The following is a 27,622-nucleotide window of genomic DNA, read 5'->3' as shown; positions in this document are numbered from 1 at the left end:
AAAACATTAACTTCAATTCCATTGATCCATGCTAAATTTCACTAATCTAATATGGAAATAATATTTCCAACCTTTATCTAACATCCTTCAAATTTTCGTGAAATTTCTATTCGACCCAATTATCTAATTTTTATACCAAACTTTATCGCTTTATAACTTTTAATATAAATCTCGTATCGAAAATCTGATTCTCATAAAAATTTTGTTTTAGGAAAAATGGTTCATTTACGGGCTGAAATATATAACTTTTCAAAATTATATTTTTAGTCCCTAAACTTTTACAAAGTTTACACTTTAGCCACCAAGCTTTCAAAACTTATATTTTAGTCACTAACCAAAATTTAGGGTATTACATAAGGAAATGTGAGACCCCTACTTCATTGATATAGCAGTAAAGCATTAAGTAGGTAGCACTTGATATAGATCATGCATGTACCTACTACTTAGTGTTATGTCTTCAGCATGCTTGTGTTTATGAATTCTTATGATGCTCTAGATTAGTGATTATATTGTTCGGATTTATAAGCTTGGCGTTTGGATGTTTTCCGTTGTCAAGTAAATAGTTTGGGTAGTTCGTAGTGTACCGTCGCTGTAGGACTTCCAACATCCCGGACAGAGTATTGTATTGTAGCTTTAGTGGGCATATGTATTCATATAACCTTACTCATGTATAGCAGTGAATCAGCTCAGTTGAGTAAGGTTAGCCAGAGAATAATTTAATGATAATAGTGAATGGTGGAGCAGCGTCATCCTTGTGGGACGTTCCAAGCATACAGTGTTAGATAGCAAGGATGTATTTCTTTAACTTTGTACTTCCCAAAGGTTTCTGCTTAAAGTTCAATGTTGGTATCACCCTCAAAAAATCGTAGATTGATTTTTGTGAGTTCTAAGCTATATGTTAGATTATTAGAAATTCTTCCTTCAGAATCAGTTTTGATAAGGTTTAAGCACTTCGAGATTTCTAAGTGTTGGACTTAAGGATATGTCGTCATTCAATCCAAATAAATTTTGAGGACAAAATTTATTTTAAGGATGAGAGAGTTGTAACACCCAAATTCCATACTAGTAATTTTGGGTTTACTCGAGGGGTAAATAGACCCTGTGAATTTCATATTTAAGTTTTTGGGTCGATTTGGGCTTAATGGGGTTGGTTTTGGGCCCAATTAGCTATAAAGAGAAGGGTTTTTAATAGTAAAATGATGGGGAATGACCAAAAGTGTAATTTCCCCATTTTGTAAACATGAAGGTTTTTATATCTATTTCATCTTTTTCTCTTCATTTCATCCTCCTCATTTCCTCTTCCTTCATCTTCTCCAAGTAACCATAGCTCAAAGGTAAGTCTTAAGCCTTTTTCATACTTCATTTTTCGTCTTAAATCCATCCAGCAACTTTAGTTTAATGAGCTAAGTAAGGAGCTTAATTTTGGGATTCAGACATCAAGATAGTGTATTTATAATCCTTTGGAGTATTAAGCTTTCATAAATTTCAAGAATTTGCTAAGATTCGTGTAGTTGAGCATATTAGGGTTTAAACTTGATTTCAAGATTAAAAAAAGTTTTAGGTGTTGAGAAAGTGTTTTTATCAACCTTGAGACCCTAGTTAACTCTCTAAAACTTTAGTACATGATTTAGAATCAAACAGTGGCCTTTATAGTATTTTTGGGTTTTTTGAACCTAAAATATAACCATTTTAGGGTTCTAATATCAATACTAGGGTAAATAATATTGAAACCGAAAGAATTAGAGAAAATTAGGGTTTCAGAAAGGGAATATCGATACTACCAGGGAGAGTATCGATACTGCTAGGGAGAGTATCGATACAGACCCTATAGTATCGATAATCAGGGTAACAGTATCGATACTAGGCTATTTTTCAGAAACATAATGTATTTTTGGTACTGATACTCATAGAGGTATCGATACTTGACCTCAAGGTATCAATATTGCTAGTAGAGTATCGATATTACTCACTTTGGATGGTCATATTCAACTCGTTTAAGGCCCGTAAGAGCTAAGGATGACACATAATAGTAAGACATATCTCATTAGGGATATAAATGATCAATCATACATAGAACACTCATAGAAGTGGGTTACAATAGATGTAACTATACTAAGCGTAATATATCGAAATATCTTCAGTAGAGTACATATATGGATTGTTAAGGTCGAGGATCATTGTAGAGGATATACCGACAAGTGGTACATTGAATAAGTCAGATTCAATAATAGTGAAAAGCGTGAGCTTCAAGAACGTCAGTGAACCCAAGAGGGGTAAGTCGTCATTTTTCAGTTCAAAGGGAATTGAATGAAGTACAATAAGAGCGACAGAGCGTCATTCAAGTATCGGGCTACCTAGTACTTCAAACAGTGATCAACAAACTCAGTAATCACCATTAAATCATGAAATGTGCAGGGACTTTTCTTGAGTTAAAGTGATTAAAGCGTCCTTAAGTAACTGATAATTCTTCAAAAGAGTTATTTACCTAGGTTAGGCTTGAACTTTAGCATTTTTAGGGTCATATTAGGATCATTTTATATATATTTCATCATTTGCATCATGGGAGTGAGTTGGTGGAAGTTGGCTTGACTTTAATGTTTTATGTTGTAAATTCGTACGCTGATGTTGTGGCATTGCTTGAAGCTGTAGGTGATGCTTCAGTGTCAATGCTGCAGTAACTGGTGATTCAGTAGATAGTTATGGAATTTTATAGATTCATACAATTATCCAATACAGATGTAAAATGGCTGAAAATATAGGAAAATCATATTTTTCATATTAGAGGATATTTTGCCTTGTTAAGCTTATAAATAGGGTCTCCCTTCACACTTTTGACACTTATTCTTCAACCTTTCTTCATTTTCATTTATTTTCTTATTTTCTCCACCATCCATGGAGGTTTGAATCTGCTAGGGAGTGTTGCAGTAGCGTAGGAGCTTTGTCGACTAGCATCGGTGGTCAAGAAGATTCCTTTCCTACTCTTGCTCTTCTTTTGAGGTAGGAAAGTAGCATGTAGATTTTAATGTTACTTAATTTTTTTGCGTGTGATAGGGTGCTAAATTTGATACTCAATTTGTGCAAGTATACACAGTTGCACAAGTAATAAAGAGTGAGTGGGTATCGTTCCTAAGAGGATTGAAGGGATTTAAAGTAAAGATTATACACTTGGAATAAAAACAAACTAAATGAGGGTGATATGAACAAATGAATGTGATGGTTGAGGTAAGTGTCAACTATAATAAATTTTTGAAGCAAAGATTAAATGATAAATTTTGTAATGAAACTGTAAGTTGAGAAATGATGCAGAAATAAGAACACGATGTGACCTCACACTAAAGAAACTGTCAATAAGGCTAAACTTCTAGGTTTATCATGGAATCCTATATCTTAACCTTAATGAATGTCAACAATTTCCAACTTACATAATGCTCGATAGAGTTTTCTAAGGTGTTTCTAAACTATCTCTAGCAAGAAATCTGATAGAATAATGCTAAAGTGATACCTCTCAGTGTAAAGCCTAGCAAAATACTATCGTTTAAGCTCTACTCCTTTTAGTCGTTGAAACTTACTCCTTATCTATAAGGCAAGTTAGAGTTTTACTTAACATATTCATCCCATTGTACACGTAGATCTACACTTAACTCTCTTGATATCAAACATAAAATAAATATAAATGCTATCTCTTGAAAGCTCTTAAAAATCCAAGCAATAAAATAGTGAACAAAGCATAAGGTAAACTGAAAAATGCTATCACATTCATGGAAAGAAAAACATGTTCATCCAAAATAAACCCAAGGCAACTTAATTTAGTTCATGGTTGGGTAACAAACATCCATAAGTATTCGTTTAATATAATCTTCAGAAATAAATGGAGGAAATAAAGGCAATAAAAGGAGGGAAGAAGATCCCAAGCAGAGAGTTACAGTGGAAACCGTGAACCTCCCTAGCACTGCTGCTTCTCTCAAAGTCCAACAAGCTTTATCCCCTTGGAGCTTCAACAATGGTGGTCACCTCGTTGGAGAAAAGAAGGTTGAAGAGTGGTCATCTCTTCTTTTTTCTCTTTCTTATCTCACGCTATTTTTCTCTCTCCTTAATATGGTGTCTTTTTTCTTTATATAGTGGGGTCTCCTAGGGTTTTAGGCCCTCATTCTCATTGTTACCTAAGGGAATGTACCCTTAAAGTATAGGGGTCAGCTCGCAGGTATTTTCCTTAAGTTACCTTCACATTACCACAACAAAGTAACCTTCCTCAAGCAGCATCTATTTCAGAAAAATAAAATTCAAAATAACAAAATCCACCTAAATACGAATGAATACATTATATGAAACTATATACAACGAAATGAGCTTTTGAACAACCAATAACCTAAGTGAAAAGCACGAACTATAGCCTTTTTACGAGGTTATCAATTTCTAAGGATGATATTTTGGGTTATGAACTTAGCCATTTGTTTAATGCTTTTAATTATGTTTATATTATGACTTTATGTTATATACTGTTATATTTTTAAAGATAGTTGTAGAAATATAATTATCTTCATGTATGTTTATTGATGATATTTACAAATGAAAATAATTAATAGATATAATACTTTTATTCAGCCTTGGTTTGCCGAAAAGCAAATTTGCATGTGAGATATATGTTTCCCAATATCTAGCATTGTTAATAGTTTAATTAATTGAGTCAATGAAAGTTTATTCACATCTTTTAGATAACATTAATCATTCCTATATGCATAAACATTTCGTTCATGGTATACTCATAATGGAAGCTACCAAATATCTTCCTAATTCATTCGATCCTTGACTTATTGGTCTCATTATATTGTAGCACTGCTTGCATTTTTTATCCTATTTTTAATACCTTTCTTATATCCCTGTCTCTTCCCACTCATAGAATTTACCTTTTAATATTCAAAGTTAACAATTTTAAGCTATAATTATTTTCTCTCTATGGGTTCGACATCTGAAACTCTCATAATTTCCACTTTATTACTTGTTATGCGACATGTGTACTTGCTTAATTACTATAGCATTTTCGTAGCATTAAGTCTTTGGCGCCGTTATCGAGGAGCAATGGTATTACATTAGAATTGTTTTCTTTGTTTTACTAACTTTGTTATTTTCTTTTCATAGGTACTTTATTTTTTAGAGTAGTGTTGCTGAGCATGACATATAACAACACTAAGGACTTAGAACTGTTAGATTTGAAAATCGAGCAAACAAACCACCGAATGAGGCAGCAACATCAACAACAACCATACAAGGCTTAATATGGTGTTCTACCTTTACAAAATATTCTGATACCGTAGAATTGCTACAACATCGATGACAGCAACAGGCCAATATGAGAGTATATTTACCAACATTGGATAATCTATATCCTATTATCGTGAGGCTTGTCACAGTGTTGCTAACTTCAAACTGTAGCCAGTGATGTTCCAAATGTTGGAGTTAATTGGACAATATAGTGAGATACACACCGAGGACCCTCGAGCGCACTTGTGAGCATTCATAGATGTGTGTGATTCTTTTGTACATCAAGGAGTTCCCAAAAAAAATGAAGCTGAAATTATTTCCCTACTCGCTTCGTGACAAAGCTAGAGCATGGCTTAACTCATTGTCGTCTGGTGCTATAATATCCTGGAATGAATTAGCACAAAAATTGTTGGTGTGTTTCAATCCACCCAACATAAATTTTAAATTGAGGAATGACATCACATATTTCAACCAATTGGAGGATGAGAGCTTGTATCAAGCATGGAGTGATTTAAAGAATTGCTACGCAAATGCCCGATGCATGGTTTCCAGTATTGGATACAAATAGAGATATTCTACAATGGTATTAATATGTAATCTCGAATAATTGTAGATGCATCTGCCAATGGAGCATTGCTAGACAAATCTTACAACAAAGCCTATGGTATCCTTGAAAAGATCTTCAACAATGACTACCAATACCCCAATAAGAGGAACATGTTTTGCATATACAATGTTGCAGTAGTGGACTCTGACGCACTAAATTCAATGGCATCACAAATAACAACATTGAATGAGATGGTAATGAAGCTGCAACAACTTGAAGGTAAGTATGAAGTGAAATCAGCATCCATTATTACTTGTGAATATTGTGGTGACAATCATAATTTTGATAAATGCCCTCAAAATCCTGATTCTTTGTATTTCACGAGGAGCTACAACTGGAATGATAATGCCTACACCTATGAGAACACCTACAATCTGAACTTTTATAATCGTTTTGATCTATCATGGAGAAGTCAAGATGTAGCCTACTCTAATGAGGCATTGCATTCATATTTCGAGAATACACAACCACAACATCAGACGCATCAACAATATGAGTAGCAACAACCGATGCTGCCACATCAACAGACGCGTCATCAAATAATGCAACCATAATACTGCAGCAACTAGTAGAGCTATCAAGGACAAAATTTTAACCAAGATTCAACATTATCATCACTTGAGTCTCTACTGATGAAGCACATTCAAAGTCAGACAGCATCATTGAGAGCATTGGAGAAATAAGTTGGACAGTTGGCCAATGCGTTAAATACCGAACAATAAGAAACATTGCCAAGTGAAACTGAAGTTACTTGTAACCATCATTGCAAAGCTGTCACAACAAGAAGTGGACTCCAACTTGGGTTGTATGATGAGCACAAGAAGAAAGATCATGAGAGGCCTAAAGAAAAATAAAAAGGGAAGGATCTGGAAGTACAGAGTGAGCCACCCAGCTTTGATGTCACAGCAAAGATGCAGTCCAGTGCATTAATTATGGGAAAATGCCACCATTAATGCCAATAACACTGCCACCTGTGATGCCACAATAATTGTCGCATCAACCTAAAGGAAGGCCACCACATTCATTCCTTCAACGATTTCAAAACTCCAAGGAGGACTAGCAATTTAAGAAGTCCTTTAATGTGCTGAAGTAATTAAGAAACAATACCCCATTGATTGATACCTTGGAACAAATGTTGAACTATGCCAAATTTATGAAAGAAGTGTTTTTCAAGAAAAGTAGTCTTGGAGAGTTGGAAACCATTGCACTCACTGAAGGGTGTAGCGCCATGGTCACGAGCAGATCGCTACCGAAGTTAAAATATCCAGGGAGATTTACTATTCCTTGCACTATTGGCAATCAATTCATTTCTACGGCATTATGTTATTTAGGTTCCAGCATTAACCTTATGTCTTTATCTATTTTCAGGAAATTTGGGATTGAAGCAACATTCACCAATGTTGCACTACAATTTGCTGACCAATCTATTGCCCATCCTGAAGGAAAAATAGATAATGTGCTAGTACAAGTGGACAAATTCATCTTTCTAGCAGAATTCATTATCTTAGACTGTATAGCCATAAAGGATATGACAATAATATTGGGTAGACATTTCCTTGCTACAGCACGAACACTAGTTGATGTCCATATGGGAGAACTCACAATGCGTCTAAATCACCAGTAGATCACATTTAATATTTTTGCAATGCAATGACAATGTTGAATGTTATGTTGTTCTCATTACCTAGGGAACAAAGCAAGAACACTTGGATGAAGATAAAGCATATGTATAAGCACATGATGAAACACTATGGTGGAAATATACCCAAACACATTGCTTCAATTTGGTTTTATGAACTCAAGCCTGATTAGTTTAATTATTTTATTTTATTTTATTAGATTTTGTTATTTTATTAATTTTATTTTCTTCTCTTTTCAGGTCGTGCTTCGACATTGGTCATTGCACCTTCAACCAACACATGTTGTTTTTACTTCACAACATTAGCTGGAGTTCCAAACCATCATTATTGCCCAACATCTTCTTGAATTCCATACTACCATTACTACACATTATGCCCAACTCACAAGGGGAGTATTGTTGTCCCTATTGCACTCTACATTTATTTTTTTCCCTTATTTGCATTCATTGAGGACAATGCATCCCTTAGGTTTGGGGGTGAGTTGTCTAGTTTTTGTCTTGTGTGTTTAATTTATGCCTTATATCGTGTTTATTTTTAGAATGTGTGTTTAGCATTAATTGCATGATTTTAGCATTTTGTTAAAGCATATAGGAAATGCATTTGTAATGCTACATGATTAATATTAGGAAATCAATGAAGTTTATTTTCTTTTAGGAAATTTTGACGATGCCCAGTGATGAAAACAGTATATATTGTGAAATGCTAGGGGAATGCTATAGAAACTTAGTAGAATTAGAGTTCATAGAAATCCTTTTAACAGTATATGTGTATGTTCCCAATACTTAGAGATGTTAGAAATTTTTTAACTTTAAATCTCATATCTTGATTAGATGTTGCAATTAATCTTGTAAAAAAAGAGATAAATATGAGAGAGGGAGAAAATTAGGGAATAAGTTGGAAAAGTTGGTAATATCTCCAACATAGTCTTAGGGAATAAGTTGGGTAATGTTGGTCATAGCTCTAACATAGGTTTTAGGAAATAAGTTAGAATGCTCCAACATAGATTAAGACAGATTGTTACATCATTGAAAATCTTTAAATGAGTAGGAACATTTTTTCTAACTTAGCTAAATATTGATTGGATACACCTAGCATGCAATTACTGCACTCTACGAATTCTGAATTTGCTAAGTTGAAATTGCATTCCTTAATTTAAGAACATATATGTTGTATGCACTGCTGCAGCAGTTCTTTGAGGGCTGAAAAATGAAATTGAAGAAAATTATTGATTTGTTTCATGATATGTTTTTCTGTGGCACCGTTGTTAGTTTTAGTAGTCATGCATGTTGTTGCTTGAGGACAAGCGACACTTAGGTTTGGAGGTGTGATAACTCTTCGAAAGAGTTATCTTTTTAATATTTTTTACCTAGGTTAGGCTTGAACTTTAGCATTATCAGGGTCATATTAGGATCATTTTTATATATCTTTCATCATTTTCATCATGGGAGTGAGTTGGTGAAAGTTGGCTTAATTTTAATGTTTTATGTTATAAATTGGTACGCAATGATGTGGCATTATTTGAAGCTATAGGTGATGTTGTGATACGATGCTTCCATGTCGATACTGCAGCAACTGGTAATTCAGTAGATAGTTATAGAATTTTCTAGATTCGTACAACTATCCAATAAAACTGCAAAATGGCTGAAAAATATAGGAAAATCATATTTTTTTCTATTGGAGGATGCTTTGACTTGTTGGGCTTATAAATAGGATCTCCCTTCACACTTTTGACACTTCTTCTTCAATCTTTCTTCATTTTCATTTATTTTCTTCTTTCCTCTACCTGCCATAGAGGTTTGAATCTACTGAGGAGTGTTGCAGCAGCGTAGGAGCCTTGTCAACTAGCTTCAGTGGACAAGAAGATTTCTTTCCTACTCTCGCTCTTTTTTTTAGATAGGGAAGTAGCATGTAGATTTGAATGTTACTTAATTTCTAAGGATGATATTTTGGGTTATGAACTTGGTCGTTTTTTTAAATTCTTTTAATTATGTTTATAATATGACTTTATGTTATATGTTACTATACTTTTAAAGATAGTTGTAGAAATATAATTATCTTCATGTATGTTTATTGATAATTTTTAGAAATGAAAATCATTAATATATATACTACTTTTATTCAGCCTTGGTTTGCTGAAAAGCAAGTTTGCATGTAAGATACATGATGCCCAATATCTAGCATTGTTAATAGTTTAATTGATTGAGTCAATGAAAGTTGATTTATGTCTTTTAGATAATATTAATCATTGCTAGATGCATAAACATTTTGTTCATGATATACTCGTAATGGAAGCTGCCAAATATATTTATAATCCATTCGATCTTTGACCTATTGCTCTCACTATGTTGCAGCACTGCTTGCCATCTCTATCCTATTTTTAATACCTTTGTTATAGTTCTGTTTCTTCCCATTCACAGTATTTACCATTTAATATTCAAAGTTAACCATTTAAAATTGTAATTCCTTTCTCTCTATGGGTTCGACATCTGAAACTCTTGTAGTTTCCATTTTATTATTTAATATGCGACACGTGCACTTGCGTAATTACTATAAAATTTTCGTAGCTTCAATAAAAAATGACTAGAATAGAGTAGCTTAATAAATAATATCAGTAACAGACTAATAAGCCTTCGCATAAAGTTTTATATGAGAGAACGAGCGAGATAGCAACTAGTGATAGGATATCCTGACTTTAGTGAGTCCAGTTATGCTAGGGTATAGTCAGGATACCTTAGTTGCCTTAGTGGCATTTTCAGTGTGCGAGGCACTTCAGGGGATAACTAGGACTCGAGGCCTGAAAACTCATAAGGAGTGGGTTAGCGATATCAGTATTGTGTGGCTTTTGGGCCTTAGACATGTATGTATAGTTGCATCAGTTCAGTACATCAGATATGTTAAAGTTTGGCTTGAAGGCTATGTGAGACCGAGCCAATACTTTTGTTAGATCGAAATTATTTTGATGCTATATGACATCGGGTTCCCCTCCATGATCTACCTGATGGCTATGTGAGGACCAGAAGATCATTCTGCGTGTTAGTGGAAATTTCACCGATGCTATGTGACACTGAGTTCCCTCAATTAACTAGTGTCTGATGGCTATGTGAGACTATACACTAGTCAGGGTGCATTCAAATGATGCATATTATAGTTAGGGGTGCATTCAGATAATGCATAATATGGATAGGTTTGCATTCAGATAATGCATAGGAGCATCAGTGTCGCATTTAGATAATTCGTAGCAGTTATAGTCATTAGAATTAGAAACCCCTTGAGTGGTGTACTCATGGTGAGGCTCATCAAAGGATTAAAGGAAGCGTGAGACCCTTACTTCAGTGATAGAGCAGTAAAGCCTTAAGTAGGTAGCTCTTGATCTACATCATGCATGTACCTACTGCTTAGTACCATGTCTTCAGCATGCTTGTGGTTAGGGGTGCATTCAGTTAATGCACAATATGGACAAGTTTGCATTTAGATAATGCACATGAGCATCAGTGTCGCATTTAGATAATTCGTAGCAATTATAGTCATTAGGGTTAGAAACCCCTTGAGTGGTGTACTCATGGTGAGGCTCTTATCAAAGGATTAAAGGAAGCGTGAGACCCTTACTTCAGTGATAGAGCAGTAAAGCCTTAAGTAGGTAGCACTTGATTTAGATCATGCATGTACCTACTGCTTAGTACCATGTCTTCAGCATGCTTGTGTTTATGAATTCTTATGCTACTTATTAGCGATTATATTATTGGCTTTGTAAACTCAGCCTTCGGATGTTTTCTATTGGCATATCAGTAACTTGGGCAGTTCATGAAGTACCGTCGCATCAGGACTTCCAGCATCCCTGACAGAGTATTGTACTGTAGTTTTAGTGGGCATATGTATTTATATAACCTTACTCATGTATTCAGTTTTTGAAACTCAGATTTTATACTATTTTGGTTTTAAATTATGTGTCACGGAGCTTCAATTTTTCAAAATGTTTTATATCAGTTATTTATATTTTATTTATGATACCATTCAGAGTATTGTACAGGTTTTGAAAATCAGGTGTTGCCACGGTAGCCCAGTGTGGCACTTTAGGCCCAATCAGGTTTAGGGTGTTATATGGAAATTAACAAATTTTGTATAATTAGGGCACGAGTCCTTGTAAATCTAAGTATTTGTGACGTTGGAACCCTGCTTTGTTTTCTTCCATTTTGGTCGCTTCTTGTATATGATTTGTTTCCTTGGATTTTCATTTAATTCAATTTGATCATGATTTTGTTTTTAATTTGTCTAATGCCTTAATTTGAGAATTAACTATAAAATGTTTTATTCTAGTCATGTATTAAATTTATAGACTAAATTCCCAAGATTTTAGAATTGATAAATTTGATCACCAAGATTAACTTTAATTCTTAAGTTTTAATTAGGTCCTAATTTCAATTTAACTTAATAAATTTATTTCTCCAATCAAATTATGAAAAATCACAATATGATTAGATATTTTTTTAATTTTAATTAAATTAAATTAATAAATTTTGAATCCAATCAAAAGGTGACATGTGTCACCTTTTTAATTAAAGTGAAAATAAATTACTATGAGTTTTGACACCCAAGGGTAACCTACGCATGCCCTAACCACTTAGCTAATTCCTACACTTATTATTAAGATAATACATATGTTATATAACTTTTAGGTTTAGGCAGAAAAATAAAACTAAAATAACTTAATTGCATTTAGGGGTGTGCAATATTTGGTTTTAACCGAATTAAATGCTCCAACCGAATTAGTCTGGTTAATTTGATCGACCACCGAATTAGTTTGATTGGGGAACAATTAATCTTTTTTCGATATTTGGTTAATGCTTAATTTGGTTCGAAACCGATTAATTAACCAAATAACTAAAATTATTAAATAGTATATATATTAAATACATATTTTAAGCTAAATTCATTAAGAATTATTAAATTTCAACCCAAATAAAAAATAATAATTCTATTATATTCAAATTAATCTAATTAAAAAAATTATAAAAAGTTTATGTTAATTTGATTAACCGACCTAAATAACTGAACTTTATTCGGTTCGATTAACAATTAAAGATAAAAGTTCGGTTAATTTGGGTTAATGGAAATTTGATTCGTTATGCGACCGAATTAACCTTTTGAACACCACTAATTGCATTTGAACCCAAGACCAGTTAGTAACCAAGCAAGCCTTAACCAATAAGTATAATATTTAGGAATCAATTATAATATATATATATATATATATTAGTTAATAATAAAAAGTTAAAAACGGATAAGTGAGAACTTATATCTAGACCAATTGAAAATATGATAATACTTAAATCAGTAAAATAAATACAATAGTTTATTTATAATTGATACAAGATTTTAATATTTTTAAACTATATTTATTGATTTCATATTTATTTTGTAATGATTATATTTATGAAATTATGAAAAATAATTTAATATTCAAATTATAAACATAAAAAATATTTAATATTCAAATTATAAATTTATCTTTTGATTTTAAATGATGTTCATGAGTTCGGATATGTTAAATACATTTTTAGTTTAATTTGAAATATAATTTTATATATATAATCATTAATAAAAAATAAAAAATAAATAAATTTAATTTAAAAATATTAAAATATTAGTTATCAAATTGATTAATCCTAAAATCTAGAAGATTTAATCTATAAATGTAATACATGACTAGAATAAAAGATTTTAAAGTTGATACTCAAATTACGACATTAGACAAATTAAAACAGAATCAAATTGCATTAAATGAAAATCCAAGAAAACAAATCATATATAAGTAGTGATCAAAATGGAAGAAAACAAAGTAGGGTTCTAGCACAGCGAATATGTAATTTTATGCAAATTTATAAATGGTAAATGTTTATGCAAATTTGTAAATGCAAATTATAATCAGTTTCAAAATGCATTTCACAAGACTTTGCGTTCTTTTAAATTATGATTTTTTAAAATTATGTTCAGTCTCAAAATGCATTTCACTTGCGTTATGTACAATATGAGGTCGTTGAATTATTTATCGTGGGCAATTTGAGGATTACTTTTTCGATTTATTTTTATTATGAATTAATTTTTCTAATAAATGAATTTTAAAGGGTTTTTTTAATTAAAACGCCGTTCTTTTGAGATACCTCACAAAACTGCATTCCCCACGCTTGAAAACAACGTAACCTAGCTAAGCCTCAACTGATGCACATCCTACAAATCTAAAACTACCCAAATTAAGAGCATTGATTATGTTAAACTGAACTTTCAAAAAAAAAGATTATGTTAAACTGATGTCATATTAACGATTGCTGCTTGTTAAACAAGGTGTCAAGTTGTTGGCGTATACCTGGTGTCATGCTCGTTTAACGTTTCACCTGACAGATATTGTTGCACTAAAGCTAGACGTTTTTCCCAATAAATCATCGGTAATCGGTATATTTATTGATCTAACACCAGTCAGATTATATTTCTCGATCTAACACCGGTCATATTATATTTCCCGATTTAACACCCGTAGCAGTAAAGCACGCCCCTTGAATCGTGCTATACGCTGATTTGGCGCCACGTGGGTATAACGCACCCCCTGATCCGCGCTATACCTAAGTATCTGACATTTGGGGTATAGCGCGGTGCAGGGGGCGCGCTATACCCCTAAATACCCGCTCCACACCCCAATCCTCCCTATAAATACCCCCATCCTCAATCACTTTTATCACACTAAATTCTCTCAAATTCTCTAAATTTCTCTCAAATACTCTCCCTTTTTAAGGTATATTTTATAATATTTTTACTATTATGTATATAATTTATTTAAGTATTTTACTTTATTTAATATTTTACTAATATAATTCTTTTGCAGATATATAATGGAAGACAGTCTACTTCGCTCGGATGAAAATCATATATCTCTACACTTTGCTGATACGATAACATTTTAACGTTTTAATTTAATTTAAATTATTAGTAATATTTAGTTGATTTATTTAATGCATGATTATTAGATTAAGAATTAAATATCTCGACACTTTGCTGATACAATAATATTTTAACGTTTTAATTTAATTTAAATTACTTCGCTCGGATGAAAATCATATATCTCTACACTTTGCTGATACGATAACATTTTAAACGTTTTAATTTAATTTAAATTATTAGTAATATTTAGTTGATTTATTTAATGCATGATTATTAGCTTAAGAATAAATATCTCGACACTTTGCTGATACAATATTTTAACGTTTAATTTAATTTAAATTATATTAGTAATAATTAGTTGATTTCTTTAATGCATGATATTAGATTAAGAATTAAATATCTCGACACTTTCTGATACGGTAACATTTTAAACGTTTTAATTTAATTTAAATATTAGTAATAATTAGTTGATTTATTTAATGCATGATTATTAGATTAGAATTTATTTTGTAATTATTTTTTTTAGGAGATGAGGTGTATTAGATCCTTTATTAGGAATCTTAAGTAGTGATACCCCACCGTGTCTTGTCGTATTTAGTAGCGGTTGGATTCGGTTACATAGGTAGATATCAGGGTCACTGTAAGATAGAGCCAGACCTGATTTCAGCCTTAGTAGAGCGGTAGAGGCCGGAGACCCACACATTCCATCTTCCATCTTCCGTGCGGAGAGTGCACGATCACGCTTGAGGATGTTTTTATGCACCTGTGGCTTCCGGTGGATGGAGATGTGATATCGGGGGTAGCTTCCGGTTCTTGGACTACTTTGTGTCGGGATAGTCTAGGACGTGTCCCGGAAAATTTTATCGGAGGTAGGATACCGTTAAATTTGTTAGATTCCAATTTTCGGGAGTTGAGCGCAGACGCCTCTAAGGATGAGGTTAAGATGTATGCACGGGCATGCATACTGCAACTGATAGGAGGGCTGCTGATGCCGGACAAATCGCGCAACCTAGTTCACTGCATGTGGTTGCGACATCTTAGCGACTTTTCGTCTCGCCGGATCATTCAGTTGGGGCTCGGCAGTTTTAGCTTTGCTGTACAGGGAGATGTATGGAGCCACTGACTACAGGCGTAATGCTATCGGCGGATGTCTCCTGCTGCTGCAGTCTTGGGCATGGTATCAATTGTCCTTTTTATGTCCAGTTGTGAAGAACTCATTCGTATTTCCACTACTTCTGAGGTAATTATAAAACTTATTTTGTATATTAATAATTTTATACAGCGTATAACAAATTTTTTTCCTTGAATAGGTGGTCTACTGATAGGAAAAATCATCAGGAGCTATCTGATGATTTAGAAAAAAATTAGGGTGCTAATCGATCAGAAGGCTGGCACACAGGTATGAATTTTATTGTTTAAAAATTGATTTTAGATTATAGTTATATAATTAGATTATTATTTGATAAAATTATATATTATTTGTTTTAGTTTGAATAGGTGTCATATTCTACTGATGATGTGAGGGAGGTGATCCCACCTGAGTTGAGGGGTCCATCAGATGTTTGGATGGCGATGGTCCCTCTGATCTGTTATGCGACCGTCGAGTGGCACTCCACTGATCGCGTTCTCCGGAAGTTTGGTTGTTTTCAACCAATTCCAGAAGCACCTCGCAATATGGACGAGTTGCATAGCTTAGATAGACGCGGCAAGACAGATACAGATTGCCTGGTGAGGTATCATGGGTGGGTCATGTTGTAGGAGGATCGACATCGGCACCTTCCCCATAAAGAGCCCATTTTTTATGACCTCTTGATGTATGCTGAGGACTATTATGAGTGGTTCAACAGTAACGGGAAACCGTTTCTACTTCCCGAGGATGCACGAGGGCAGACCTTTCCACGACGTCGACAGAGATGTTCACCGACACAGCACCATCGTCCCCCGACTCGTGGACAGAGAGCAAGTGCTTCCGGTTCATCCTCAGCTGCACCAGCAGGACCTTCCCAGCAGCCACCGCAGCCATATATGATGCCACCATCGTCTTTCCATAACCAGATGTCGTCGCCGCCGCCTTCACCTGGTTTTATAACCCCGCCACCGTCACAGATGACCCCTCCTGAAGGCTATTATGGGTCTATGTTTGTAGATCCGACTTGGGGTTCATATGCTGGATATTTGGCGGGTTCAGCCTCATCACCCATGGCCGCAACACAGTCACCTCCTGTACAGTTTTCACACTCAGCGATGTCTGGGTTTTCCCAGTTCTCGTAGGCCGGTGGGATAGTCAGTCATACACCTCCAGGGTCCTTATTCTATGGAAGTGCTTCATCGTCATCAGCTCCTCATCAACCTAATGTACATGCTCAAGACGACGACGACGAAGATGACGATGACGACGACGATGATGATGATGACGACGATAATGACAACGAGGAGTCAGAACCAGTGATACGAAGAAATCCTCCTCGAGACCGACAGCCACCGCCCTGCGAAACACATTCGCGACGCAGGCATCGTATTTTTTTTTTTTTATTTTGTATTACTTTATTTTGTTTAATTGTAATTTTTTATTATTTCTCATTTAATACTTACTTTATTTTGTTAAATTTGTTAGATTTTTTTAATATATTTCAGTTAATTTTGTTAAATTGTTATTAGTTTGATAAAATTTTATGATTGTGTTCGTTTTTTTTATCTTCATCAACGATTATCGAATAACATTAACTTGAAGTAAATACAAATTAAAATACAAGAATTATTATTTGATAAACAAATACATCATTTCCTCATCAATTGTTACTTGATGACAATAGAAGTGGACATATTTTTCTAGTGTGTCTTCGGTTTCTACAATAACTTAAACAAACCTGATTAAATAAATTATATATGAACGAAAATATAACACAAAATATTTTTTACAGATCAACGTAAATAATTTAAATAATATAATTTTATATTATTACCTGCACCGCAAAACAATTTCGACGTATGCTCTCGCTTTTCAATTTTACAAACATAAAAATTAATTAAAAATAATTAGTATAATATTTTTTCAAATAAGTATAATTAAAAAATTATAACAAAATTACCTTATAACGAAAAATCGCACGAACTTCTAAATCAAATATGAGAAGATTGCCATAATTATTACTCATTGACGGAATTGTTGTATTAATTTATAAGAGAAGAGAGATGCGAGGAGATGTGAGAACCGGAGGAGTGTATTTATAAACATATAAGGCACGGTACGTGCACCGCGTTATATGTAATTATTATATAGCGCGAACTAGGGACCACATTAAATATAATTTTGGATCGACGTATAGCGCCCCTTGATCCGTGCTATACCCCTACGTGGCGTATAGCGCGGAGCACGGGGCGCGCTATACCCCACGTGTAACCCAGTCAACGTATAGCGCGGTACAGGGGTGTTATACTCCACATGATGCCAAATAAGAAAGGAAAGAAAAAAGGGTATCTCATAATTGGAAGATGTCACCAGGCAACCGACGGGACGCCTGGTCTTTGGTGTCTCTCTCTGATACCCCCATCCCCTCAAAGGCATCATTTTTCATTGGCTAACGTCTTTGTTTGTTGAGAAGTCTACATCATCGATCCAATACATGTTTTCCTTTGATGTGGGATCTTATTGGGCTTCTATACACAACATTTATAGCCCGTCTTCATCATGTAATGGGCTCGTTGGAAGCTTGGAGTATTTGTTTAACATGGGCTCTTATGAGTTATTCGTATTTCACACCATTCAAAATTTACACAAGTGGTTGGTGGCTAAAAGTTCGCCATGCTTTTCCCTTACTCATAATGTCGGTTCCTTTGTTGCCTTGGTCCAGGGAAAAAGAACTCATCGTCTTGGTTACCAAAGATCCTATCCACTTCTTCTTCCCTGGTCTTAAATGACAACTCCTTGGCTTCCTTCTCGAATTGCTGCACAAATTGCCCTCCCCTGTAGAAGAAAACCAAGACTACATGAAATGAAAGACAAAGGATACTGTTGTTGCTTATAATAACAAGGTTCGTGTGGATTTTGTTTACCTGCTAGAAGGTATTGAACATTGTTTCCTATATTGACCTTGAAGACACTAGTTTTTTTCTTATTTGCTTATATTATTATTATTATTATTATTATGTTATATTATTATTAAATAATCAATTAATACATTGCAGGCCTAGAGGCCCATTTACAGACCCAACAATAACCGGCCCAGTTACAATAGCCCAATGGAAACCTTAAACCCAACTAGGGTTTCAACATCTTCATCCAATCGCCTCTCTCTTTCTACCGTTGGATCATCACCTTAGGGCCACGCGGCCGTCGTTGCTTTTGCCGCCAGTTCACTCCGTTTCAGCTGCTGCCACGACGTCCACCAAAGGCTTCCAAAAGAGCCCTTCCAACCGCACACGTCGCTCTACAGTGAGTCACCACTGGAAGTCTGGTGACTCACTAAACAACCACCTTATTAACTGGTCAGAGAGCCACACCGTCGATGGCTATAAAAGCCATCGACCACCTACAAACAGAAGAACACGACAGCAACCCAAGAGAAAAACAGAAAGTAAAAAAAAAAGAGAAGAGAAGATACAGAAAGCAACTCAGCAACCATAATAGCAAGGAAAATACGAGGGATACATACCAACGAAGCCCCGCCGTCGCCGGAGTTCACACGAGCCTCCAAGCATCACCAAAGGCCTACGAAAACTCGAAGGTATTTTCGTAGATTTGCTCTGATCGGGAGTTTTTTAAGAGAAACGGTCATCGGAACCGTCAATAGGACGGTCTGATCTATATTTTGGTGTAAAAAAAAAATTTTCCAGCCACCGGATGCGGTGGTCGGTGGCGGGGTCAACACCGATGAATGACTACCGGCCGGTGTCGCTTCTCTCTGTTTTAGAGAGAAGCGAGAGAGTTTTATAACTCTCTCATTTAGAGAGAGAAAGTGAAAGAGAGAAATGAGAGAAATGACCTTAAGGCCGTGGGGTTTGGGACTTAAATACCCCTCCCCGAACGACGCCGTTTTGGGGAGGGGTTTGTCTGTAATTAATTAAAAGTTAAATCCCGTCCGCAGTCCCTCAGATTTGTAATTTTCTAATTTAGTCACTAAATTAATTTATGATCCTTTTAATCTGGTTTAATAATTTTAATTTTTTTATTTTAGTCCTTTGCATAATAATATATATTTTAGGTAAATAACAGATTTAGTCCTTTAATTTTAATAATTAATATTTTAATCTGAATAGCATGTTTTAATTTATTTTAATTTGACATTTGAATTTAATATAATTTTATTTTAGTCCATAAATTAATAAATGAGTAAAATAACATGTTTAATCCCTGTAATTTTAAATAATTAATTAGATATTTAATTCTATTAGGTTATAATTTAGTCACTAATTTCAATTTTTATTCATTTTTTACAAGTTTTATTTATTTTAAATATATAATTTTAATTTTATTCATTGTTTAGTTATATGTTAATTTTATATGTTTACTTTTAATTATTATTACTATTATTATTATTATTATTATTATTTAGCCATAAATATATATATATTTATATAATAAATAATATTATTTTATTATTAAAATCTTATTAATTACTTTTAACTTATTTTAATCGTTTTAATATTTATTTATTTTCAATATTAAGAAAGGGCAGTCTTAAAACAACGGGATGTCCATTTTCTGATATTTTAAATAAATAAATATCCTATTTTATAAATTATATATTAATTGTTTTAATTATTTATTTATTTTTTAATATCAAAGAAAAGAGTCTTAAGGCACCTAGAAGTCCTTTTCTGATATTTCTAAATAATAAATATTTTGTTTATAAATATATATAAAAAATATTTTTTTCATAATTATAATTTTGAAATAATATTATAAATTAAATATTTTGAATTTTTTAAATTTCTAATAATATACAATTTATAATTAAAAGTACCAATTTTGGGCGTTGTAGGGTGCTAATCCTTCCCTAAACGTACCGACCACGAATCCCTTTTTATTATTAAAAAGAACGAATTTTTGGTTAAAACGTAGATCAGTTTATCTTTTAATATATGTTTTCTTAAAAACTCTTTTAAATGATGATTTTTAGGTATTCGACCTACCTGGCCCAAAAGGCCGATGGCGACTCCCAAATTTTTTTAAAAAATCATTTATTCACATCACTTTTCCCCAAGTAAAAATTCGCCCGGACGAAAACCGGTTACAACAGCTTGGCGACTCTGCTGGGGAACGGTCAAGCTTTTAAAAATCAATTATAAATTGTCTCTATTAATTATAAATTAAAAATTCATATATTTAATTTATAATTCTTTCTTTTCAAAATTTTATATACTTATTATTTTCATAGTATATATATATTATTTTATTTCATTATTTATTTTTCTGTCAGAGGTTTGAACATTTCTCCTCAACACAACACTTACATTGCATAACATAAAGCTTATAATTGAGTTTGTCCCTTTTAATGGGAGTGAAAGCGACGTCTTCGTGAGAATTTATTCTCCGTGTCAGACCTAGCAAGTAACTTTCGGGGTTATATGCTCTATGTCTTCGTGAGAATTTATTCTCCGTGTCAGCATAGAGAAGTGTATCCCCTCGAATTGAACTCGGTCCACTTTAGTCTGTGATGGACTAGGATTGAGGGTTAGCAGCCCAAGGGCACTACAAGAACAATTCGGGTACCTTTATTCTTAGATCTGAAACCCTGCATATAATAAACCCTAGAAACTCTTCCGATCTGAAGCCATGCCGAAATTTTGTCCAAATAGGTGTACATACAGGAGAAATGAATTCTAACTTTTCCTTTTAATTTATTTATTTTCTTACTGAATAAGTTGCATGTGAATTTAAATTATTTAAAGTATGAAGAAAGCATGTTTAAATAAGATATTTAGGTAGACATTATTATTAAATTTTTTTTCCTTTATTATGTAAACTAATTCATTTTTTTGTGTTCTTATTTCTTTCTTTGCATAGCATCATACAGGATAAAAGGCATTGATCCTCATGTAATTGTCTCATTGGAAAACCTTCATCCATGTAAAAAGTGTTCAAATCAAATAGTTCTAAACTCAAAAGTAAGACAGTGGGTTGAGGACTTACAAGACAAGGGGGAGACAGTTGCAGGATGACTATGTATCTGAGTTAGCCAGTTATGCTCCAGTTTCGCTAAAAAGAAATGATATGCAAGATTTACGAGGCATTTGGGAGAGTTGGGACTCAAATAAAAAGTTGCAGTTTTATCAGTACTTACGGAGACATCCCATATTTGCTCTATGTCGAAGTTAATGATGACTTACTTCGAGCCCTAATTCAATTCTAGAATCCAGAGTACAATTGCTTCACTCTTAATAAGGAGGACTTGGTTCCTACTATTGAAGAGTACACAACTTTGCTACATATAGAAGGGGCTTTGGAGAATCGAATTTATTCAAGGTCAATTAAAACTCAACCTTTTCGAGTTAAATTAGCAAAGATTGCCGGAGTACGAGAGGAATGGGTGGTATCTCGTAAAACAAAAGGGCGAAAGCGAAGGCATTGCTTAGACCAACATTAAAGAACTTATTCAGAGTCATCCAGACACTAAAGTACGATTCGATCTCTTTGCTCTGGGTATGTATGGTATGGTCATCTTCCCAAAGGTATTGGAATATATTAAAGCTGCAGTAGTAGATTTGTTTGAGCAGCTACCAAAAAGGGTTAATCCTGCTTCTGCAATTCTAGCAGAGACTTTCAGATCGTTAAACGCTTGTAGAAAGCTAGGAGGTGGACGATTCTCAGGGTGTACCCAATTGTTATATGTCTGGATCCGTAGCCATTTCTGGGGACAGAAAAGGTTTCATACCGGCGCTTTAAATAGTTACTCACCATTGAAAGAATTCTAGAGCAAGAATGGCCGAAGAAATTACGAAAGATATGTGGATTAATGCCTTTCGAAATCTGCAAAGCGATGACATTGTTTGGCGAGCCCCGTGGCAAATCCAAAGGGAATTCTTTTACAAAAGTGGTGATTACAACTGGGTAATGCTTCTCGGATTGTGGGGAGGAATCGGATATGCACCACTTCTGGTCATAAGACAGTATGAAGGTCATCAATTTGTACCTGTCATTACTGGATTACATTCGTCTGAGTTGCATTCCACAGCAAAAATTATAAAAGAAATATCATGGAGGTCTTTACAGCTTGGAAAACAACTTTTTGTATCCGAGCTAAAGCAGCAAAAGAAATGTTAACTCCTGATTATGAGGAATGGAGATCTGTCAGGAAAAATGAAAATATCCCTCTACCAGACCAAAATGAGGATATCTCTATGGAAGATCGCATTAAGGTGGTTCCATCAGAGATTGAAATCCTGGGAGCTGAGTTTGAAGCAGAAAGAGAAGGTTGGTCGAGAGAATTAGAGCAAATGAGACGAGATAAAGCTATGTTGGGTGTTCACGTTGACTTTCATTCATCACAATGTGCAATATTGAGAGAAAACAAAGAAAAAGTTGATGGTGAATTCAGAACGTTAAAGAAAAATTACCAGGAGCTATATAAATCCCGGAAAGCATCAGGACCGAGCCGATCAACAGTACAGATGACCAAAGAATTGAACATCGAGAAAAGTCAAGTTGAAGATTTGAAAGGAAAGAATAGCCGTCTACTCAAAAGCCTTGAGAAAGGAAAGCAGAAAATGGAAGATTTTGAGGTTGACAGAAGAGAGAGAATTATAAAACACAAAGATAAACACCGCAAGATCATAAATGAAATAAGAGAAAGGGATCGAGCCAAAGATTTAGAAGAGATGAAGAATGACATGCTTGATAAATTTGAAGGTGAGAAAAATACCATGTTCAAGGGATTTGAATATGAAATAAACCATCTGATTGCCGAACTTGAAGTTAAGGGCCAAAGGATTGAAGAGTTTAATGTTGAAAAATAAAAATGGGAGTTGGAAAGGAAGAATTTCAACACCAAACTTGAGGTAGAGCAAGAAGTGGCTAGCATTGGATGCAAAGATGCAGAAACAAGAATGTTCAAATACAGAAGCTTAATCAAAGGACGCAAGAAGGACGAACAAAACTTGAAGAAGATCTGGATCAATCTAGAAATAAAAACTCAGAGTTTAATGCTTACATTTTGCAACTTGAAGAGTCATTATTTCAAGAAAAGGTTCATCTAGGACCTAGTGATATTAAAGAAAGTAATGAGGAGAGTGCTTCACTACAGACGTATTAGAGATCTTGAAAAAAACTCTACAATTGTCAAGTCAGAATCACTGAGTTAGAGCAAACTCTCGAAGGAACTAATGAACAATGGCAAAAATCGACTGATTTCTATGTAGAAAGAAGTGAAAAAAGAAGCAATATGGTATTCGAGGCCATGGTACAAATGAGCGAAGTTGCCAGATATGTTGGGGAGCTAGCTGTTAAAGCAAAAATAATTGAGCATCACGTTGATATTGAGCATCACGTTGATCCAGTTTCTAAGTTCGGAAGAAGATGTCATGGCTAATGAAAGAATTCTAGAGCTTAATAGGAAAGCTACGCCTTATCTGTAGTTATGAAATATTATAAGAAAATTTTGTATGCCCTGAAAGTTGTTCTATGACAGTTAACCTTTTTGGATCAATACCTTTTGCATACATTCATTATTCATTGCATTATTTTCTTTATGTATAAATTTTATTATTAAGATAACATTCATTAATTAAAATTTGAAAAAATAATATCAAAAGAATTTTCAATCGCAGTTATTCTGGCCAAAAGAGAAATACAACATCACTACGGTACTAGACAAGCTATTAAGAAAATTATGGAGGATAAAATACAACGTATTGAGGAACAACATAACAAAGAACAAGCAGAGATGAGAATGAAGCTAGAAAAAATTGAAGTCAGTATTGCAAACTCACAAGACAGCATGATGCAGAAAATAGAAGACATGTTTAAAAAGCAGTCTATCATTGGAAAAATACATGAAAATCCTGTATCTTTCGACCAAGAACCTATGTATCCTCTAGGTTTCCCACAGGAACCAATTTATCACTCTGGTACTACACCTATACAAATCAATGCCCGCACATCAGCACTTCAAGAGGCCAAACCACATGAAAATCAATAAGTGATCCTGCATCTCAAGCAAAAATCCACTTATATCAGATGTGAAAATAGGGGATTTTAATGCTGAGCATCTAATCCCAGATTTGAATGAGCTAAATGAAAAAGAAAAAGAAAATGAAGAATTAACCAGACAGATCATGAACTTAGAAGAACGAATGAAATCCGTGGAAATAACTGAATCATTCTATGGGTTTGACGCTAGTGAGTTGAGTTTGGTTCCAGACCTAATCCCCCCCATCAAGTTCAAAGTTCTCGAATTTGATAGATATGACGGTACCACATGCCCTTCATCCCACATTACTATGTTTTGTCGCAGAATGGCAGGATATGTGAAAGACAAGAAATTGTTAATTCACTGCTTTCAAGATAGTTTGACAGGACCAGCCTTAAAATGGTATACTCAACTGACCAAAGCTAACATTAGATCCTGGAAGGATCTGGCTAAGGCATTCCTAAAGCAATACCGCCAAATGACAGATATGGTCCCTGATAGATGGACTCTCCAAAATTTGGAGAAAAAGAATAACGAAACATTCAGACAGTATGCTCAGAGATGGCGTGACACAGCAGCCCAAGTTCAGCCACCTCTATCAGAAAAAAGAGGCCACAGTAATGTTTGTCCATACGTTAAAAGCTCCTTATTTAAGTCATCTAATGGGGAATGCAACCAAAAATTTTGCAGATTTGGTCATTTCTGGAGAACTCATTGAAAATGTCTTGAAAAGTGGCAAAATTGAATCAAATGAGGGGTCTAGTTCCAAAAGTCCTATGTACTGGAAAAAGAGAACAAAGTCAACAATGCAAACTCTTACTACAAGGATTCTTCGAAAAGTGTTACAATAACCCAGCCAAGGGTTAAGAAAGAAGAAACACACACTAATCGAGTAGAGTCCAGAGGATCTCGAAGGGAAAATGAAAGGTTGTCTTTTACACCTTTACCAGTACCCTATGCTGAAATCTATGATTCACTGTTAAAAGCATATGTCATACGACCCTATCCTTTGGTTCCCATGCAACAACCATTCCCTCCATGGTATGATATAAAGCGCACTGTTTACCATGAAGGAATTACGGGTCATTCTATCGAAAACTGTTTGGCATTCAAAAGGGTGGTCCAAAATTTGATCAACACTGGAAAGTTAGAATTCAATTCACCAACTACATCAAATCATCCGCTGCCAAATCATGGAGATAAAAACATAAACTCAATCCAGGAAGAGAACAGAAAGAAAGCAAAAACTGATGTTTCTGAGATTAAATCTCCTTTTGTTTGGATATTTCAACAACTCTCCTTATTCGGTATAATTCTACAAGAATTCAGGCCAAAGCATAATGAAGGCAAGAATTATTGTGAATATAATTAAGAGAAGGGACATGAAATGCAACTATGTCCTGAATTTAGGGATTTGGTGCAAAAATTGATGAATAACAGAGAGATAGAATTCTTTGAAGAAGAACCAGGGAAAAGAGAAGATGATGTTTGCTCATCAGAAGATTCTAAACCTAATCAGAGAACAAGTGATCCCGTGATTATTAATGTGAAATCATCTACAGTGAATTCTGCATCAACAAAGCCGAAAGTGGTTATCACAACTCCTTTACCATTTCCATATAAGGACACCCGCAGGGTACCTTGGAATTATACTACCAATGTTTCAATGGTAGGAGGATCTATTTCTCTGGAAAAATCAGAAAAGAAAATACAGAGTGTGGATTCTACGTCTGAAGCAGTGAGTGAAGTCGGATTCTTTACAAGAAGTGGGAGATGTTACTCTCCCGAAACATCAAATACATCAGAACAGGTGAAAGCAAAAGAAAAAGCCATGGTAATACCCCAAAAGGTATTTGATGATGAGCCCCCTCCAACATTCAATGAGCCTGTAACAGAAAAACAAGCGCAAGCATTTTTGAAATTCCTGAAACATAGTGAATATAGTGTGGTTGAACAGCTACATAAACAGCAAGCGCGGATTTCTATTCTTGATCTATTGATGAATTCAGAAGCACACAGAAATGCCTTAATGAAAATGCTTAATCAAACCTTTATCCCTGAAGATATATCCCTAAACAAGCTTGACAGAATTGTGGGACATATACCCGCTGACAATTACATAACGTTCACGGATGATGAAATACCTGAAGGCGGGATGGGGTCAGTAAAAGCTTTGAATATTACCACACATTGTCATGGTCATGTTTTACCAGGAGTATTGATTGACAATGGATCTTCTCTTAACTTGATGCCTCTAGTCACACTTCAAAGAATGCCGGTGGATAAATCGCACATGAAAAGTTATCAGAATGTTAGTGCGAGCTTTGATGGCACTCAAAAAGAGGTGCTTGGGAAAATGGAAATATCGTTGTTGATCGGACCAGTCGTGTACAATATTGACTTTGTGGTGATGGATATCCACCCTACATATAATTGTTTATTAGGAAGGCCATAGATTCATTCTGCAGGAGTTGTTCCTTCTTCATTACATCAGAAATTGAAATTCGTTGTTGATGGACAACTAATATGCGTGGGAGCTGAAGAAGAAATCATTGCATCTATAACAAGTGATGTTCCGTATATTGTAACCAATGATGATGCTCTCGAATGCTCTTTCCGAGCTCTTGAATTTGTCAATGCAACCTTTATTGCAGAAGGAAGCAAAATTCCACATCCCAGATTGTCTGATTGCACCAAGACAGACTTTAGGCATCGGAGCTAAAACTGTGAAAGGTTTGGGAAAGAATCTTCAAGGGAGTTCAGTTCCTGTAAGTATGAAGATGAAGAAATATCGTTTTGGGCTTGGATTTAAGCCCAATTTTCAGCAAAAGAACAAAGAGATGAAAAGAAGATGTGAAGATAGAAAGGCAAGGTTGAAAGGAGAAGAAATTCCTTGGGAACACATGTTTTTCCCGCAGTTGAAGACCACATTCAGATCAGGAGAAACAGTTAATGTAGAACAACAGCTTGTTGATGCTTTTAAAGAAGAAAAGTTGACAAAAGATCAAAGCGTAGTTGAAGAAGCTATGAAAGGATTATTTATCAACATGATCATGAAT

At 34.4% G+C, this 27,622-nt stretch overlaps 1 non-coding gene across 1 annotated transcript; it reads right to left on the bottom strand.

The window, feature by feature from the left end:
- Window positions 1–5,701: 5,701 nt before the first annotated feature.
- LOC120152977 lies at window positions 5,702–5,807 on the bottom strand. The gene has a single exon (XR_005518751.1). It is a non-coding gene; the product is annotated as a small nucleolar RNA R71 (small nucleolar RNA).
- Window positions 5,808–27,622: the final 21,815 nt, after the last annotated feature.

This window comes from Hibiscus syriacus, unplaced genomic scaffold (genome assembly GCF_006381635.1).
Source record: "Hibiscus syriacus cultivar Baekdansim isolate YM2019G1 unplaced genomic scaffold, ASM638163v2 tig00111096_pilon, whole genome shotgun sequence".
Classification (NCBI taxonomy): domain Eukaryota; kingdom Viridiplantae; phylum Streptophyta; class Magnoliopsida; order Malvales; family Malvaceae; genus Hibiscus; species Hibiscus syriacus.
Note: the sequence above shows the minus strand (reverse complement) of the source record. Positions and strands in the feature narration are given on the sequence as shown.